The sequence below is a fragment of the Dryobates pubescens genome, chromosome 22, assembly GCF_014839835.1.
Source record: "Dryobates pubescens isolate bDryPub1 chromosome 22, bDryPub1.pri, whole genome shotgun sequence".
NCBI classification, from domain to species: Eukaryota; Metazoa; Chordata; class Aves; order Piciformes; family Picidae; genus Dryobates; species Dryobates pubescens.
Window position 1 is genome coordinate 6,234,141 of NC_071633.1, and position 16,823 is coordinate 6,250,963.

Below are 16,823 nucleotides of genomic sequence, written 5' to 3' on the forward strand. Positions count from 1 at the left end.
TAGAATTGCCTTTCCTAATTTGAAGTGTGACACCCCCCACCCCACCCCGCCCCATTTCTTCCTAATTTATAGTAGTCTGAAGCTGAGTCACAAGGATTTGTGCATTTTCCTAACCAAGTACACAAGAAAAGAGAAGAACTGCCGAAGTATTGAGGTAATTTATAGCGTAAAGCATTGAGAGCTTCTAGTCGATCAAAGGACTCAGAGAAACAAACATAAGAACAATCGTGCCTTCTGTTCTGTAGAAATGCCACGGCCAGAAATAACTGTCCTAATTAACTGGTTTCAAAGAATGACTTCTCTGAAAGATACAATATTCTTACCAAGGAAAGCATACAACTGCCACAGCCTTATGGCAGCTGTCACTGAGGCATGAAAATTCACTAAACGAAGTTTCCTTTTGCCTTCTCTGGTTGTTCATGGTACTCATCTTCAGACAGCTGTATCCATTTGTGATGCCCAAATTATGTGGTAATGGGGATGTTCTGCTACCACTAGAATCAGTATTACTAAAGGATTACAATCATGCCCAATGAGCATCATTCCGGCCAACCCTCCCTTCACAACTTATAAAGGGTATATAAATGGTGCCTGAGAGGAGATTGGCTGGTTTGTGGTAAGACTGTTGCCTATTCAGTCAAGTCATAGAATCAATAAGGATGGAAAAGACTCAAAGATCAACAAGTCCAACCTGTCACCCAAGACCTCATGACTACTAAACCATGGCACCAAGTGCCATGTCCAATCCCTTTCTGAACACCTCCAGGGATGGTGACTCCACCACCTCCCCAGGCAGCACATTCCAATGGCTAACAACTCTCTCTGTGAAGAACTTTCTCCTCACCTTGAGCCTAAACTTCCCCTGCTGCAGTTTGAGACTGTGTCCTCTTGTTCTGGTGCTGGTTGCCTGGGAGAGGAGACCAACCCCCTCCTGGCTACAACCACACTTCAGGTAGTTGTAGTCCGCAGCATCTCCAGTATTTAAGACTGCTCCATGTTCATTGCCACTGTTTGGTTTAGCAATTGAACTCCACCAGTTGCCTTGTATTAGGTCCCAAATGTTGACTAGGAGGAAAACACAAGCCTGACCCTACAGATCACCTATACTTCATATATAGTACTGTGCTGTTCTGCATGGACAACTCCTGCAAACAGTGTTTCTCATTGGACTGCTCAGAACCTAGAATTGTAAGCAACATAGTCAAAGTAAGATTGTACCAGAGAACAGAGGCCATAGTATAATGGTTGCCCTCCTAACTCACACATGTATCTCCAAAATTGAGGCATTTTTCTTCTGTTTTTGTTTATTCTCATGTTTCCAAATTGAGTAGCATAAGAATTTACGTTGATAGAATGCAAGTTTAAAGTACCATGGCAAACCACAGGATTCACAGCCTGGTTAGAGCCAACAGTGTCCCCTCTGCTTACGTTGTTCCTTATGCCTGTATGCACTGTGCACTGAAATCTGTTTTTTATTGTTTGCATTACAGGACTACTGAGGAGCTCTGGTCAGGTTCCAGGAATAAAGACAAGCAAGACAATCTCTGTCCCAAAGAACTTTACAGTCTGGACAATGAGTATGGATAAGAAAGCAAAGAAGTAAGATTTGTGAGCTGACAGACAGTGGGCACAGCCTACCAGCCCCATGACAGTTTGTTCAGTACACACCTGCACTGCTTCCCAATGATGTACCATGAGGAAAAAGCTGGTACACACAGCACCCTCCTGGCTGGAACTGAAGACAGTAGGCTATTAAGTTACCACTCCATTTTTACAATATGCCAAGCTTAGCTTCAGTGCTTTTAAAAGCTCCTTTGAAAGGGTGTTCACAGCTAAGTGTTACCAAGGCAGTCTATGAACTGATCTAAGAAATGATTGAGAGCTTCCTAATTAAGAAGCCTTTTTGCTGTTTAGGAGGAACCAAGTGCTCACAACACATGCTTGAAAACAGGTCAAGACAAGTTAGCAATTAGCCTGTTAAAAGCATATATCCTCTTCTAGTGGAGCCTCGACCAATTCACACACCACCTAATGTGAGATTTCTAGTGTAGGCACAGGGCACATTCTTAGAACAATATTTCAGCCTTTCATACAAACCAGGGTGGCAGATAGGGGAAACATTTTTTTTTTAAGTTTATTTTAATAACAGCACCATACTCAGTTCACTCAGTGAATTCTCATCTTCATGTAGGCTTACCCATAGAATGGATGAGAAGGTCTCCTAATGACAAGTAACTCCTGACCTGCATTTACATCTGCACCTCAGCAGAGATGAGCTAAACATGCAGCTTCTTATGTTTTCCTCGCTGTAACAGCAGAGTAACAGTTGCAGAAAGTGCTACAGGTACTGCAAGGACTTTTAAGTATAACCCTTTGCATTTGTGCATTACGCTTCGTAGTATTCCAGCACGCTGTAGTACTCACATAGCACTATACTACAACACAATGCCTCCGTGTTCAAAAGCATGCTGCTTGAAAGTAAACTTTTTCTAGTTTAGCCTCACTCCCTCCAAGGTAAAAGACCTTCCCATTCCCCCCCAGTGTTTTGTCTGAATTATTCAGATAAAGTGTTCTTGATCCTTCTCGCCCAGTTTATCCCGAATCCACAGCCACATAAAGACAGGATGTAGCCTGCAGCTCCAGAAAGCAGAGAGTACTGGTGGCGTGAACAGAAGGCACACTACTTACAAATGGGTTTTCCCAGCCAAGGCTCAGTGAAGCTGAACATTAAGTGGTAGTACTACAGCAGAAAATTATTGCGAGTTACAGAGCCCTGTGGAAAGGCTTCTGTATGTATTCATGTTAAGTCAATAGCTGAAACGTTTACCAGCTCCTTCAAGGCATTTAGAGTTGAAGCAGAGCTGTAGCTCTCCCCGCGATCCAGGTGAGGGATGGCACTCGATCCTGCTGCTCCCAGAGCACACAGAATGTCAGTTTGCTTTCTCCCATTCCCTTGCGCTGGGTTTGTTTACAGAGCCAGTACCCTGCTGCTCTGTGCGCAGGGAGCTATAGCATCCCCCTGACAGCTGCTACCTCCTCTTTCTTGCCAAACCACGGGATTCACAGCCTGGTTAGAGCCAACAGTGTCCCCTCTGCTTACGTTGTTCCATACCTAGACTAACTCCGGGCCAAGCTGTCACCCACGTGCTCGCAGGCTGCACTCCTGCTCTGCACGTGGAGCCATTGATCGCACCAAGGCACTACCTGACACAAAAGGCGGTATGGCGACTTTCTTGTCTGGGACAGCCAGCACCTACAAACCGAACAGACCCTTCACTTCTGCTACCAAACAGCCACACTCCAGCTTAGTGACGCGATAGCTGCTTCTGCCCGCAAGCAGGCAGCTGATTGCCTGGCCCTTTGCTCGTATCTAAAGCCAACCGAGGAAATTCATTTTATGTACTTATCACACCATGAATTAAAGATTACAGAAACACTCGCTGAAGAAATAAATAAATAAAAATGTATCACCGGGATAGATTCTTTGCATTCATTAGAACTGTGTTACTAGAAATATAAATAAGCAATGACTATTGATCTCACAATAGTCATAACCTCGGAGCAGCAAATTAACCATAAACGGAAAGGAGAAGTACATACTTTAACCGTCATGTGCAAACCAAGACACCAATAGCACCTCTTAAAAATAAAGCAGCAAAGCAAGTGTGACCCAACACTTGTAACACCTTATGCTCTTCATCCCATGAAAGAAAAAAAATCCAGTGGGACAGCACAAGGCTACCAAAGTATTAACCAAACCTTTGCCAGCCCAAGTTACCATTCAACGCCAACCCCTGTCTGGCTGGAGAGTGTTTTCTACCCTAAGACAATATCCAAATTAGTGGGTAGGATCCGACCTCTCCCTTCTCCGCCCAGCGCACTGACGAGCAGACCCAACAGCACCGGGCACCGCTCTCGCCGCCAAGCTCCTTCCCTTCCCCGCTGCACACGGTGGGCTCCCCGCGCTCAGCGGCCGGTGGAAGTAGGGAGAGGCAGAAGACAAAGCACCCATGGCACCGGAATCCCGGTGAGGGTGCCCGACGTGCTTCACATTCCAGCGACGGCTGAGCTTCAACAAGTGCATCGCTCCGCTCCTTGACGGCACTTCGCTCGCAAGCACCGGGGCGGCGCCCGGCCCCCAGTACCTCCCCGCCCACCACAGCCCGGTTCTCACTGCGCTCGCCCCACGGTGGGGCCCCGCCACCCCCGGGCCCCCCGCCCGTCCCAGTCCCCGGTCCCCTGCCCGCAGCCGCCGAGGGAGGGTCAGAAACGGGGGCCGCCGCCCCGCCGCGCGCTCGCCGCCAGGGGGCGCCGCCCGCCGCCCAACTGCCGTCCGCCGCACCCCGCGCAGGGCGCCGCCACGCGGACAGCGCGCTCCCGCCCGGCCCCGCCTCGCCCCGCGCCGCCGCCGTCGGGGAAGCGCCGCTGGCGCCCAACGGCAGCCCGGCCCCGCGCTCTCCTCCATGCACCGTGGGACAGCGCGTCTGCCTCGGCCCGCCCCAACAAAAGCCCCGCCGGGTACCGGCCGGACAGGTGCGGGAACAAAGGGGCATGGGACTGCCCGGCCTTTCCCGCCCCGCCGCCGCTGTCGGCGCCGCCGCCCTTCCCGCTCCCCAGACGTCTCTCACAAATCTGCGCCCGCCCGGCCCCGCAGCCGCCCGCACAACCGCGGTCCCTCAAGTTTCCCGGCGGGGCGCCGCGTACCTCGTCGTCCACACAAAGCCTGGCCGGATCCCCTCCGGGAAGTCACATCCTCACCCGGGCGCCCAGTCCCACCGGCCGCCTCCCGCCGCCCCGGCAACACAGGCGGCGGCTCAAGTGTCTCATCAAAGCTTTATGAGGGGCGGGAGGGCAGCGGAGCCGGATCCCCCACCCCCGCCGCCCAACGGGAGCCTCCCGCCCCGGCCCCGCCGCCTCCCCGCGGAGCAGCTTCGCCCCTCGCCCGCCCGGGCGTCTCTGGCCAGCGGCTGCGGCAGCCGCAGGCACCGCGCCGCCCCGCGCTGCCCCGCTTAAAGCCTCCGCACCGCCTCCCCGGCCCCGCCGCCACCGCCCCCGCCCCGCCCGCCCCGGCCCGGCCCGGCCCCCGCTTCTCCGGAGCCCCCCGAGCGGCGGGCAGGGCGCAGAGGGGCCGGGCCGGGCCGGGCGGGGAGCGGAGAGGAGCGAGGGGGGGTCGGTCCGCCCGCCGCGGGATATTGGTTTACTCCGGCGGGTATTAAGCAAGCCCGATCCATTTAAATATCGCTCCCGCGCTGACCTCTCCGTAGTTTGCCTATTAAGAATGCAATCAAGATAATAACAGCCATTGCTTATTAATGAGCGCCCCAGGTAACGTTACACCGGTGACTTTCTGGAGGCGCGCAGCGGGCGCGGGTGCTCAATTCAGGTGCCCGGAGGCCGCTCTGCCCGGCCGGGGACCGGGACTGACAGCAGGGACCGACAGTCGCAGCCGCCCGTCGGACCACAGTCGGCCGACTGCGCCCAGGGCAGCCGCGGTGCCCGCGGGATGCTGGGTGGAACGCCCTGCTTGGCTCTGCCCGGCTGCCAGCGGGGTGCTTTCCCGTCCCCCCTGGCAAAAATCTGTCTTGTTTCCCCCTTCTGCCTGCGCAGCAAATACAGTAAATTATTGATAGTGGAAATTGCATGGTGGAGGCAATAATGGCATCGCCTGATTGAGTAGCTCCATTTGATCTTGGTAAAGACAGAGAGATGGCACGTACCCCGGCTGAGCTGGTTGCGGTGAGCAGGAGCATGTGTCAGCCAGGCACAGCACCTTGTGCCACATCTCACAGTGCAAGCCAGCTGTGGGACCCAGCCACTTCACCCCAAGACTGGTCAAACTGGAGGTGGTTGATTTTCAGAAGAAATCCCATCACCTTTATGAATTGGTTAAAACAATCATCGTTCCACACCTTCCAGCCTGGCTGCCACCTAATCGCAGTTAATGCCAAAGGCCCGTCACTTCAGTACACTTGTGGCCGTTCACTCATATAAGGAGAAATGTGTGCAACTCATTGCTGCCCACAGCCAGCCTGATTACCCGTGTGCTTTCACTATGAAACACCTGCATTTATTAGATCAGCAAAGCAATAAAACATCCCAGGCGTTTGAAACCTGAGTACACCTAAGGCCTTCCATATAAACCAGCTTTTAATATATATTAAGGGAAACAATCCTGGTGGCTAATATCCTTTGCAGCTTCAAGAACTTCTTTAAAACCCATGTTGAAGTGCCCAATTACCACCTTTCTTACACTTTGGGGTTTGGTTTCATGTGCTTGAACTAAAGGTGTCACTGAGCTGTAAAGACAGTTCCACCTCTTTTGTCCCAGTGATTTCCAGTCCAAATCTACTCAGTTTACAAGAAAGCAGACAGTTTTCCAAAGTCCTCACTAACATCCTGGTCCTGAGGAATCATGCCCAGCTCTTGCTGTCTGAGAGATAGTCACTAATGAAGGCTTGGCTCTTCATGCCAGCTCCTGCTCAGCTGTGTCTGTAATATTCAAGTTCTGCCATTAGGAATACATCCACCACTACTTTCCCGGCTCTAATATACTGGTATAACCTCAGTGATACTGCAGGGGGACATTAGACTGAAATTTCAAACACAGGCATCATAAAACTGGAACTTGCTAAGTTAATGTCTGCATTTTATTTTACTGTGTTGGACTGGTCAGCTTGCCAGGTACAACTGGACTCGTGTGGGTGCCTGATTTCCCCAGGGAAGCCTGTTTTCAGCAGCCTTTTTGCATAGTGATGTGACAGAACAGTTGTAACCTCCTGTGTTCGTAAGACACCTGCCTATATTTGGATGATCCACCAAACAAGTTTAAACAGCAGGAGCAGAGGCTACTTCAATCAGCTGTAATGTAATACCTTACACACTTCACACCTGGAGGAAGAACTTTTCTCCTGGTACACTAGCCATGCAGATGAGCAGCAGTGAGTTTCATGCTTTAGAGACCTCAAAGCATCTGCTGGCTTGTTCTCAGGAGTGAAGGAGAAGGCACATATTCCTAAAAAGTCTGCTTGCAATCAGAACAAGGTTTTAATTTTGGAAAGGAAGCATGTTACGGACTGCCCGACAAGTCCTCGCTCTGTGGTATGTTCTTTCAGCTTAGCTCTGCTGAGAACATGAGAACCATCAATTCCAGGCAACTGTGCACTGAAATTCCCATTTTGCTTTGCTGGAAACATGCTGCCTTTTGCCCTGATGTAGAGATTTTCCCGGGGAAGAGGTGTGGTCAGAGAGCTGCTGTATCTTGCCAGTGTAATCAGCCCTTTGGGGATTATTACCAACCAGTGCTGGATTACTGGGAAAATGAAAAAGTAGTGCAAATAATGATCTGCTTGGATTTTTAATGGACGTGCAAGCTGGATTCTGGTTTTTGTTTTGTTTTTGTTTTTCAATCAGATCCTGACTTCAAGGAGAATTTTGTATGAACTAACCCCAAAAGGCTCTGCCTACAAGGTATTAGTTTGTGAAGCAACTAATAGTCATCATGTGGAGCCACTGCCCTGGTCAGAGCTCAGCTCCTTTGTCCCTAACACCTAGCACAAGCTTGGAGCTATACATAAACCTTTACTTTTGAAATTTGTGGGTTACATGGGATGCAATGATCTTGGTATTTCCTATGTATTCCCAGGTGACCGCAGTCCTGTTGTGTCTGAAAAAGAACATCTCCCAGCTCTCCCCATTTGGGTTTCACAGGCGTCAGAGCTGAGTCGCACTCAAAAGGAAAGCCACACCCCAGGCTGTGTGGGGAAGAGGTGGGCAGACAAGCCCTTTGCTGCTGGTTTTGGTTTGGTTCATTCAGCATCTTGCCTCTCCATGGCATTGTCATGACATGCTCACCTCCTAGCATTTACCTTGAAGCTCAGCATCTTTTCCCTATACCTAACTAGTTAAAGCAATTCTTTGCAAACACAAATCACACTTCAACCTTTTCCATACAGCAACAAGGAAAGAGTAAGAAAGAGCATGAGTCGTCAATCATGATAATGTTGATTTATCCCTGCAGCACTATCAGATGGCTTGCAGGGGGGTAAGACCATTGCTTTCTGCTAAATTCAATTTAAACTGCAGCATAGGCACTAATGATACTGTAGGTACTATAAAGAAGAAAGCAGAAGCATGCACATCTGTTTTGTGTCTCAGTGGAGGTTATGCATTATAGTGATTGATGTACGAGGTCCAAAATTACTGATAAACTAATCATATGATAAAGTAGTTTGTGGGGCTCTTAAATTTCCCCATTGCAATTGTAAGAGAAGCAATAAAAAGGTCAATATTTGGAAGAAGCAACATTCTTACAAGGTCCATAGTTAGTCAATACACAACTAGTGATCCAGTCTCCCCCCATGAATGTGTCTTTACACTCCTCATTCATGTAGCATTGTGACCTGCTTTTGAACGAGAAGAAGGTCAAGCTACAATTTGGGCCACTTCTCACTTGGCTGTCAGGAAATATAAACCAATCCTGATTACAGAAATGAGAATGCTGTTGAGGTACTTGGGTTTTGACACTAGAGTATTTTTCCTATTACTAATTTTAATTGGCTGAGATCAGTTCTCATATCACTACAAGGATTTTATGTTTAATTATGCTTACTTGTGTTTCCTAGTTACCTATCTTGGCTACTTTTTCACATTAAAGAGTTGGAAAGTTGATAGAAATAAACTTTCCCAACTCAAGCAATGCTAGAATTTGCAGTGGATTATAAACACAACTGGAGGTTGCAGGCATTTGTAAGAAGATGACTGGGTTGTGACAGCACTCTCACAGGATTCAGTGATGGCAGCACACACAGCTGAGCCTAATGCTCCACACAAACATCAGCAGGACTAGAAAACCCTCAGCGTCCTCAAGGACCAAACCCAAATTCTGCTCACCCAAACAGCGTCTCTGTAATAGGCCAGGCAATGGCTGAGCAAAGTGAAGAGAAAAAGAGGGTGGTGAGAGCCTCCCCAGCTGACCCTTTGCACCCAGGGGTTTACCAAGCTGTGGCCACGGCCTCTCCTGGGTATGTGTTGTGTGTTTATGGGGTTGCTGGCACTTGGATCTCACAGCCTTGAGGTGTTGTGTTCAGCCCACAAAGAGTTGCTCTGGTACTGGTCTGCAAGTAGCTTGCTGGGTGGCCAGAATACAGCCTGTGCCTTAAATAGCAAAGAGTACTTGCTCTTAATATCGAGCATAATTTTGCCTTCAGTGAACAACCTCTGCTAAGAGGCCCTTTTGGCCTCATTTTAGCAGGGAAAGTATTATGTGAAACAGGAAAGATGGGAATACAGGCACAGATATCTTTCATTAGATATAGTTTGTAGACTGCATGCATACAGGATAAAGTGGTGGAACCTACCCATTCAATCACAGGCACTGAAACCACAACATTTTTGCTGAAGAAAAGATCACCTAATAACTCAGAATTGTCACCCTGCAGCTACAGCAAAAGTGATTTTAAAGCTCAAAAAAACAATTAAAATAATTGGTCTCTTCTCATGTCTGCTAGAGGTATGCCAGCTTTCCATCACATGGGGAGCTCTGTACTCTGGATCTTGTCCCATGCCTTCTAGTCAGGGATTTCAGTACAATTTATGCACATGAAACTGCTTCTGCAACAGAGCTCTGTGGTAGGTGCAGATTAGTCTCTTGCAAATGAGGAAACACGTGTGCCTATTATACATAAATTTATTAAGCTGCTCATGAACATACTTGTTTGGTGAGCACACCCCTCCTCTGTTTGTTCCTTGCCACCACTAATGAAGTTGTCTCTACTGGCATCAGCTGAGGTAGAAATGGAATATGAATTACATGTGACAATTACCACATACATTGAATGATGCACACACACACACACACACTCCTCACTATTTGAATCTCCAGCCTTCCCTTTTGGGGTTTCGCATGAACTCCACATGCTGCTCAGACAATGGGACTCCTAAACTAGACATGAGATCCCTCTTCCCCATGCAGAAAGGCTGGGAGCAGCTGGGATAGACCCTTCATCCTCATCACTTAGTCCTGCAGCTGGTGCAGAGCCATGCCAAGCTGGTGCCATGCTGTGGGGTGGAAGGTGGCTGTCAAGGACAGTGGCATGGCTGAAAAGGAGAAGATCAGAACGATGAAAAGAGAGGATAAATCTGATCCAGCTTCCAAATTAAAAGTTGGGTCTATCATTGCCTGATGCTTCAACACTTGCTAAAACTGGGAATTTATCTCCCAGGTATCTCTGCCTTACTGCTGTCATTCTGAACACCCAGCACCTGAGCAAAGAGCAGAGTATCTGGGTGGTGTCTGAGCGTATCCAGTGTATTGAGTATCTGGCGTATGGTGCCCAAGCCTTTTCCCACTCACCCCTGACCTCCATGCTAACAAAGGCACAGCCTGGCTATGGCTCCATCACAGCAAACAGAAAAGACAGCATGAAACAACAACAGAAGAGCAGGCTCTGAGTGAGCTGCAGACTTGTGAAGGGAAAAGAAAATCCCCTCTCCCCCAAAGAGGTTGTGTGTGATTACTTGGGATGGGGGAAACTCGAGCCGAATGCAGAAAGATTAGATGGCTGGAGATGCACTCCTGTGACCAATCCGGCCATTGGAGCTCTATGATTAAAGAAGATCAGAAAACTGTTTGTGCACTTGTGGGTGAAAGGTGTTGAGATTGACTCATCTCTCCTTTCCTCTAAGTATTCACTGGGTTTCAGTTAGATGCAATACAGTGGATTATTTTTAATATTTAAAGGGATCAGATTCCAGGGGTTTAATAAACTTAGCCAGGCATCCTGTCAGAGTGCCTTACCAAAACCTGCTCAGTTCATAACTGTACAAAGCTTATTTGGGGTATGTCCTAAAAATAAACAAGCCTCTCAACCCCAGGTTTGCAGCCCTGTGAATGCTCCTTTGTAGTTTATTTCTGTTTAAGTAACTAAAATCTCCCTTGACATCAAGCTCAAGCACTCTGTTTGCCAGGTACGGCAGCTCCAGAGGGTGATGGGCAATAAGAGATCTAAAACAAACAGTAGGGGAGGGGAGATGGAGGATGGCATTTGGTGCCAGGGGGCTGGTAGTTGTGCCTGGGCGCCCACTGCCCAAGGGGCCTTGCTCTGGCCCAGAGATGGCAGGAGGGATCCTCCTTGGGTACACGGAGATCCTTGGGAATGAAAAGCATGTGTAAACATTAAACAGTTCTTCTAGCTCTCCTGCCCTGAACTACTTTCATATTAAGGCATTTTATGCTGCACTTAGATAGCTGTCTTCATTTTCCCAAGGAGATTAAGGTGCTTTGGCTCTGTCCCTCTTTAAAGAACAGCCACGTCAATACTTTTAATGAGCAGATGTGTTTAAAGATGAATTCAAGGTATATATATTTTAATGGCGCTATTGTACCTGAGAAGCACCTCGAGAGTTCAAAACGTTTTTCATGTTAACCTCCTAAAGCGTTAAAGAGAGAAGTATCTGAGGAACAGTAGATATTTTTGGTAATTGCAAAGTAAAATCATCAGTGCAGCAATAAAAAATAAATAGAGCCCTCAAAATGAAACCCAGACCACATTATGTTCTCCTCCTCCAGTTACTGTGACTTGTGGCTCAAGAAACAAGTACTGGATTAGTTGCATTAAAGCCAAAATTTCCCTTGACTAACACGTTTCATTTGTTTGCTGTCGGTTCTGTTTATTGAGCACTTGAGATTGTTAATCTTCCACTAATTTAATGACTGGAACCATGTTGTGTATAAATGTTACTACATTCCACTTTGGAGATTAATAGGCAGCCATGTGTCTGGTGGTTTCCACTTGTTCAGATAAAAGGGATGGTGTTTATCCACGGAGGAGGAGCACACGGGTGGTGTGTGAGCACTGACAGCAGCGAAAGGGTTGAGATTTGGGCCACCATCAGGTTGTGAGCTCACCTCTTCCTCGGAGAATGTTAATGCACAGCACAAGATGCCAAGAAAGAGAGTTCCTGCTCTCTCTTCCCTTCCATCATAACATCCAGCCCAGCCCCAGGGAGCAGGATCTGCACAGGGGTCTTTATTTTTGTGCATTGGCCAGATGAAGTGATTTCTTTGACTTGCACTGCAGAACTGCTTTAAATGGTAATTAGTATTTGTATAGTTGTGCTTGTGGCACTCCTATTAAAACACTATTTGCCTCCTCACAAGTGCAGTACAGAATGCATAGTGGGTTCTCTCTCTGCAGCACATGATGGGCTCAGACTATCATTTTTAGATGCAGAGAGAGGGGAGTGAAACACAGGGTGGAGGTATGGCTACTCTGGAATTCAAAAATCCTGAAATATTGATTCAGAAAATCAATACAAATTTTAAGATATTTTAAAATAACTTTCCTCAAGTTCTACACTGTTTCTCAAATGGGAAAACATATTGATTTCTCTGTCCCAGATTGTACAAGGACAATGTGGTTCTTCAGGGGTGGTGGTTGGGCAGGACCATCCGATGCTAGGGACATGGCCATCACCACAAAAGCCATGCAACCAGAACCTCAAGTAGGAGGAAAGCAGTTGCATGCCCAACATGCCCAAGGCCTCTCTACTTTTAGGGCTGGATGTGACTCAAAGACTACTCAAGTAAAATCAACCTCTGGCCTTGATGAGACACTAAGTGAGGCCTTTTCTTGGTGGCTCAGGACTTGTGCCACTGGAGTATAAATCCATAAACAACATTATCTACATTTATTTCCTGGACACTGTTTATTTTTCATAATGCTTGCAAGGGAGTGGTGGCTTTAAACACCTCTTTATATTTCATTAGTTAGCTTGTTTAATCTGCTATGATTTATTGCAACTCACAGTTGTACTTGTGGCCTTATAGTGCCTTCATTTATTTGAATATAAACACCACTGAGGACAACAGGAATGCAAAGTATTTAAATCAGAAGAGAGCCAAGTGCTAGATTTTGCAGCAAAGCATTTAAACCCTTGTTTTAGACTTCCATTACATTTCTGTTTGATGCTTTACCCAGCTCCAAGCAGAATCCCTTTCCCTTCCAGCCATCTAGAGCTTCTTCCCCTTTGGTTCCTTAATTTGGGTTAGATCCCGTAATATGAAAAATATACTCTGATATTGCACCTAAAGCACATTGATGAGGCCTAAAGAGCTCTTCTGTGTTGGGAATTAAGATCAAAAAGGATATGGAATTTAAATATTCAACATTTCTTCTCGGATGTGAAAGAGAAAAATTGTTTTGATGCAAAAGTCATTGCGACAGAATATGTTACTTAGAATCTAAGACCATATTAGGGTAAAATGGCTTTTTAGATAGGAGTTGCACTGAGAGAAACTCCTTCATATGGAAATTATGACATTTTGGCTATTCCCTCTTATTACAAGTGTTTAAGAGAGCTGTTAAAAAACATTCTATAAAAGGTTTATCAAGATAAAAGAAGGTAAATAAGAACCAGTCTATTTAGAGGCCTATTTCTGATTAGCTTCTTAATTTAGACCCTGTTAACTGCCAGAAATTTGCACCAGTCACCAGAGCTGGGGAAGCATAACTGATAACATAGTTCCTTTTGCAGTTTGGCTTTGCTGTGCTTTTGTCAGGCTCTCACCCTTTTAGCATTAACGTTGTGTTAGTTCCACATGCTGATGGGCTGAGAGAGACTCAGGGAAAAAAGGCTGAGCCTGAGTGCCAACAGAAAGGAAAGACAAGTCTATGAAAAACACATTCTCCCTGTCTGTTTGACAAACTAGTCTTAGGCCTCCACCAAGAATAGTGTGGCCAGCAGGAGCAGGGAAGTCATTGTGCCCTTGTACTCAGCACTGGTTAGGCCACACTTTGAGTACTGTGTCCAGCTCTGGGCCCCTCAATTTAAGAAGGACATTGAGACTCTTGAACATGTCCAGAGAGGGGCAATGAGGCTGGGGAGAGGCCTCAAGCACAAACCCTACAAGGAGAGGCTGAGGGAGCCTGGAGAAGAGGAGGTTCAGAGGAGACCTTATTGCTCTCTACAACTACCTGAAGGGAGGTTGTAGAGAGGTGGGGGTTGGTCTCTTCTCCCAGGCAACCAGCATCAGAACAAGAGGACACAGACTCAAACTGCACCAGGGGAAGCTTAGGCTCAAAGTGAGGAGAAAGTTCTTCACAGAGAGAGTTGTTAGCCATTGGAATGTGCTGCCCAGGGAGGTGGTGGAGTTACCATCCCTGGAGGCATTCAAGAGGGGATTGGACATGGTACTAGGTGCTATGGTTTAGTAGTTATGAGGTCTTGGGTAACAGGTTGGACTTGATGATCTTTGAGGTCTCTTCCAACCTTATTGATTCTATTATTCTATGAACCAAACCAATTGATTTGTAGGCAACCATTGATCTTTACTAACATCCTACAAAAAGCACAGACTCAGAAGGTGGCCAACAGCTTCCCGGATCAAGGTTCTGGGTACAGCAGGCAGGATGCACCTGCAGACAGCTACAGGGCTGCTAAGCTGGCTTGCTGAGAAGATAGACCTTTCATACCAAGTTCCCCCAGACCAGGCAAGATGTATTGTTTCTTTCCATTCAAGGGTTGCTCCCCCAGAATGGGCCCACCAGGGCTCCAGTGCTATCCATGATTTCTGCTCGCCCATCACATCCTGGTACTCTCACATCTCCTCACTGGTAGCAGGTCCATGGTTGTCCCCGAGAGCTCCAGGGGGCCACACTCCAGACACACAGTTGGTTAGCTCAGTGACTTTCTTCAGGCCAGGGCTAACCCAACAGGCATTTAAAGTTTTCTCTGTATTTGTAGGGTCCTGATCTGGGCTGCTTTCTGGTCCAGTGCTTTCTCTCTCCTTATTTCCCAAAGAGAGAGGTATGTTAAAATTAATCTTTATATGTAACCTAGTAGAGTCTTCAGATAAATGTTAACAGCCTTCCATCACATTTTTCTAATTTTATTGGTAAAATAAGCAGGGCTTTGGGAATGTTCTCAGGTGCCTAAAGCACATCCCTTCTGTATATGCTTGAACTATACAACCCTATACTTTTCCTTCCCTATCACTTGCCTACCTGTGTTACCAGATCTTCATCTAGTCAGTGCTGTGAGAACAGATAAAGGAAAAGGAACTTGGCTACAGTCCAAACCTCCTCTTTGAGGGTACTACTGGGCTGCCACTGCAGGAGTGGTACTTAGGGGTGCAGGGAAAGCCCATGGCCACAGCTTGATCCCACAGTTGTGGTACTGTGTCCTGGCCCAAAGTTCTGAACTCCTGCAACTGAGAGACTGCCTTTTTCTCAGAGGAGTCAAAGGTGGAATTGGGGACAAGGCTTGAGAAGAAGTTAACAAAGTGATGCCAAGTGTTCAGGCTGCTCACCCAGAGTATGCCAGACACCCACCTAATTTCTTGCCCCCAGGGACCCCCTCTGTGGGGCTCCTTTCTTCATGTCATACAACCCACTTCCTCTTCCAGGGGCTCTTCATAGTTGTTCGTCCCCATGGCTGCTCATATCAAGGGCTCAGTGCCCCCTGAACCACCTCCTTGTACAGTTCCCCATCCCTCTTATCTCCAGTTCTCTGGCTGGTGGAACAGCACTGGCTCATTACCACAAGCAGGTCTGAAGCAAGGGCAAGCAGGAGGCCATTGGTATGCAGGAAGAGAGCAATGTCCACCTGCAATTAGCTCCATGAGCTTCATGGGGATGGCTGATCATAGACATGGGCTCTCAGGGTGTGATGGTTTACCCAACCTTGAAGCCACACTGGAAACCCAAACTGAGAGAGAGAAAACCACAAAATAATCCAAATAAGACTCAGCCCTGTGGCTGCATCATCCCCAGTGTGTCCTGGAGGACCATGCACTGAGGTCTGCTCAGCTCTCTGTTTCTGAGAGGGAACTGGCATAAAGCACATCATCATGGTGTTTACAGCCCTGCCAGAGGTGAGCTGTGAAGTTTTGCTGCTAAACAGAGCCCTGGGCAGCTGTCACACACAAGCAGCAGCTGGCAAATGGCCTCTGGTGGTCAAGGAGGTGAGTCAGTACATTGCCTTGGTCTTGCCCTATTGCTATTCAATGGGCTGACTTGCCAGGGAACAGTACAGACCCAAAAGAAAACAATTTTGAAAGGTCCATTGTCTTCATCTTTCCTCCTGGGTTGATGTGTATGCCTCATATTAGTCTGAATTTCCTCCCTGCTTTGTCTGGAAAATACCTATGGATAAAGGAATAATAAATCCTGGCCATTCCAAATTAACTTTCTAGCTTTGCCTTAAAAAGAATTTAGGCTTCTTCTCAGATATTTTTGTTTCCATAAATTTTAGAGCCAGCAGAATTTTCTTTAGGGAATGCTGCTGTGAAGGATTGGGAAAAATCTTTGATAGGAAAGTAGATGATAAAAATAATTATTTGGTACCAAAGGCTGTAGACTGGGGATTAAAAGCCCCTCTGAAGGCAGAGACATTTGAGTCTTTGCAAGAGCTCAAAAAAAGAGGCAAGAAAAGCAGTGGGTATCCTGGGCTGTGGCCAGAGTTGGGCAGCTGATGACTGAGTCTAGGTGAAGGATTTAGGAAGAGGAAAACAACAGGTGGTGGGCGGAAAAAGCACGAGAATCAGATCTGCCTGGGGAATAGGTGGTGGATAGAGTGACCGACTGCTGGTGTAGGAGCGAATACCACAGAGAAAGAGAAGAATCAGGTGAATCCATGATTAAGCCCCTACCTCTTGTGCCACCAAGGTCTTTGTGAAAGACTTACTCACAATAAAAAGCCCTGAGGAAAAACCCTAGACTTAAATACTTGTTCCCTCAGAAGAGGATGAGAGCAAAAATATGTGACAGATAACTAGTCACATCACTTAGAGAGGTGTTCAAATACCACAGTGAATGATGAGTGTG

At 47.4% G+C, this 16,823-nt stretch overlaps 1 protein-coding gene across 4 annotated transcripts in view; it reads right to left on the reverse strand.

The window, feature by feature from the left end:
- Nucleotides 1-16,823, reverse strand: part of BDNF (brain derived neurotrophic factor) — a 41,610-nt gene that overhangs the window by 14,508 nt on the left and 10,279 nt on the right. Inside the window, exon 1 of one of the 4 annotated variants that reach the window (XM_054171608.1) lies at nucleotides 4,705-4,923. The exons of the other annotated variants lie outside the window; for them this stretch is intronic. The gene's annotated coding sequence lies outside the window, so the exon portion shown is untranslated. Of the gene's footprint in view, nucleotides 1-4,704; nucleotides 4,924-16,823 lie in introns of those variants that run through there. 4 annotated transcript variants of the gene reach the window in all.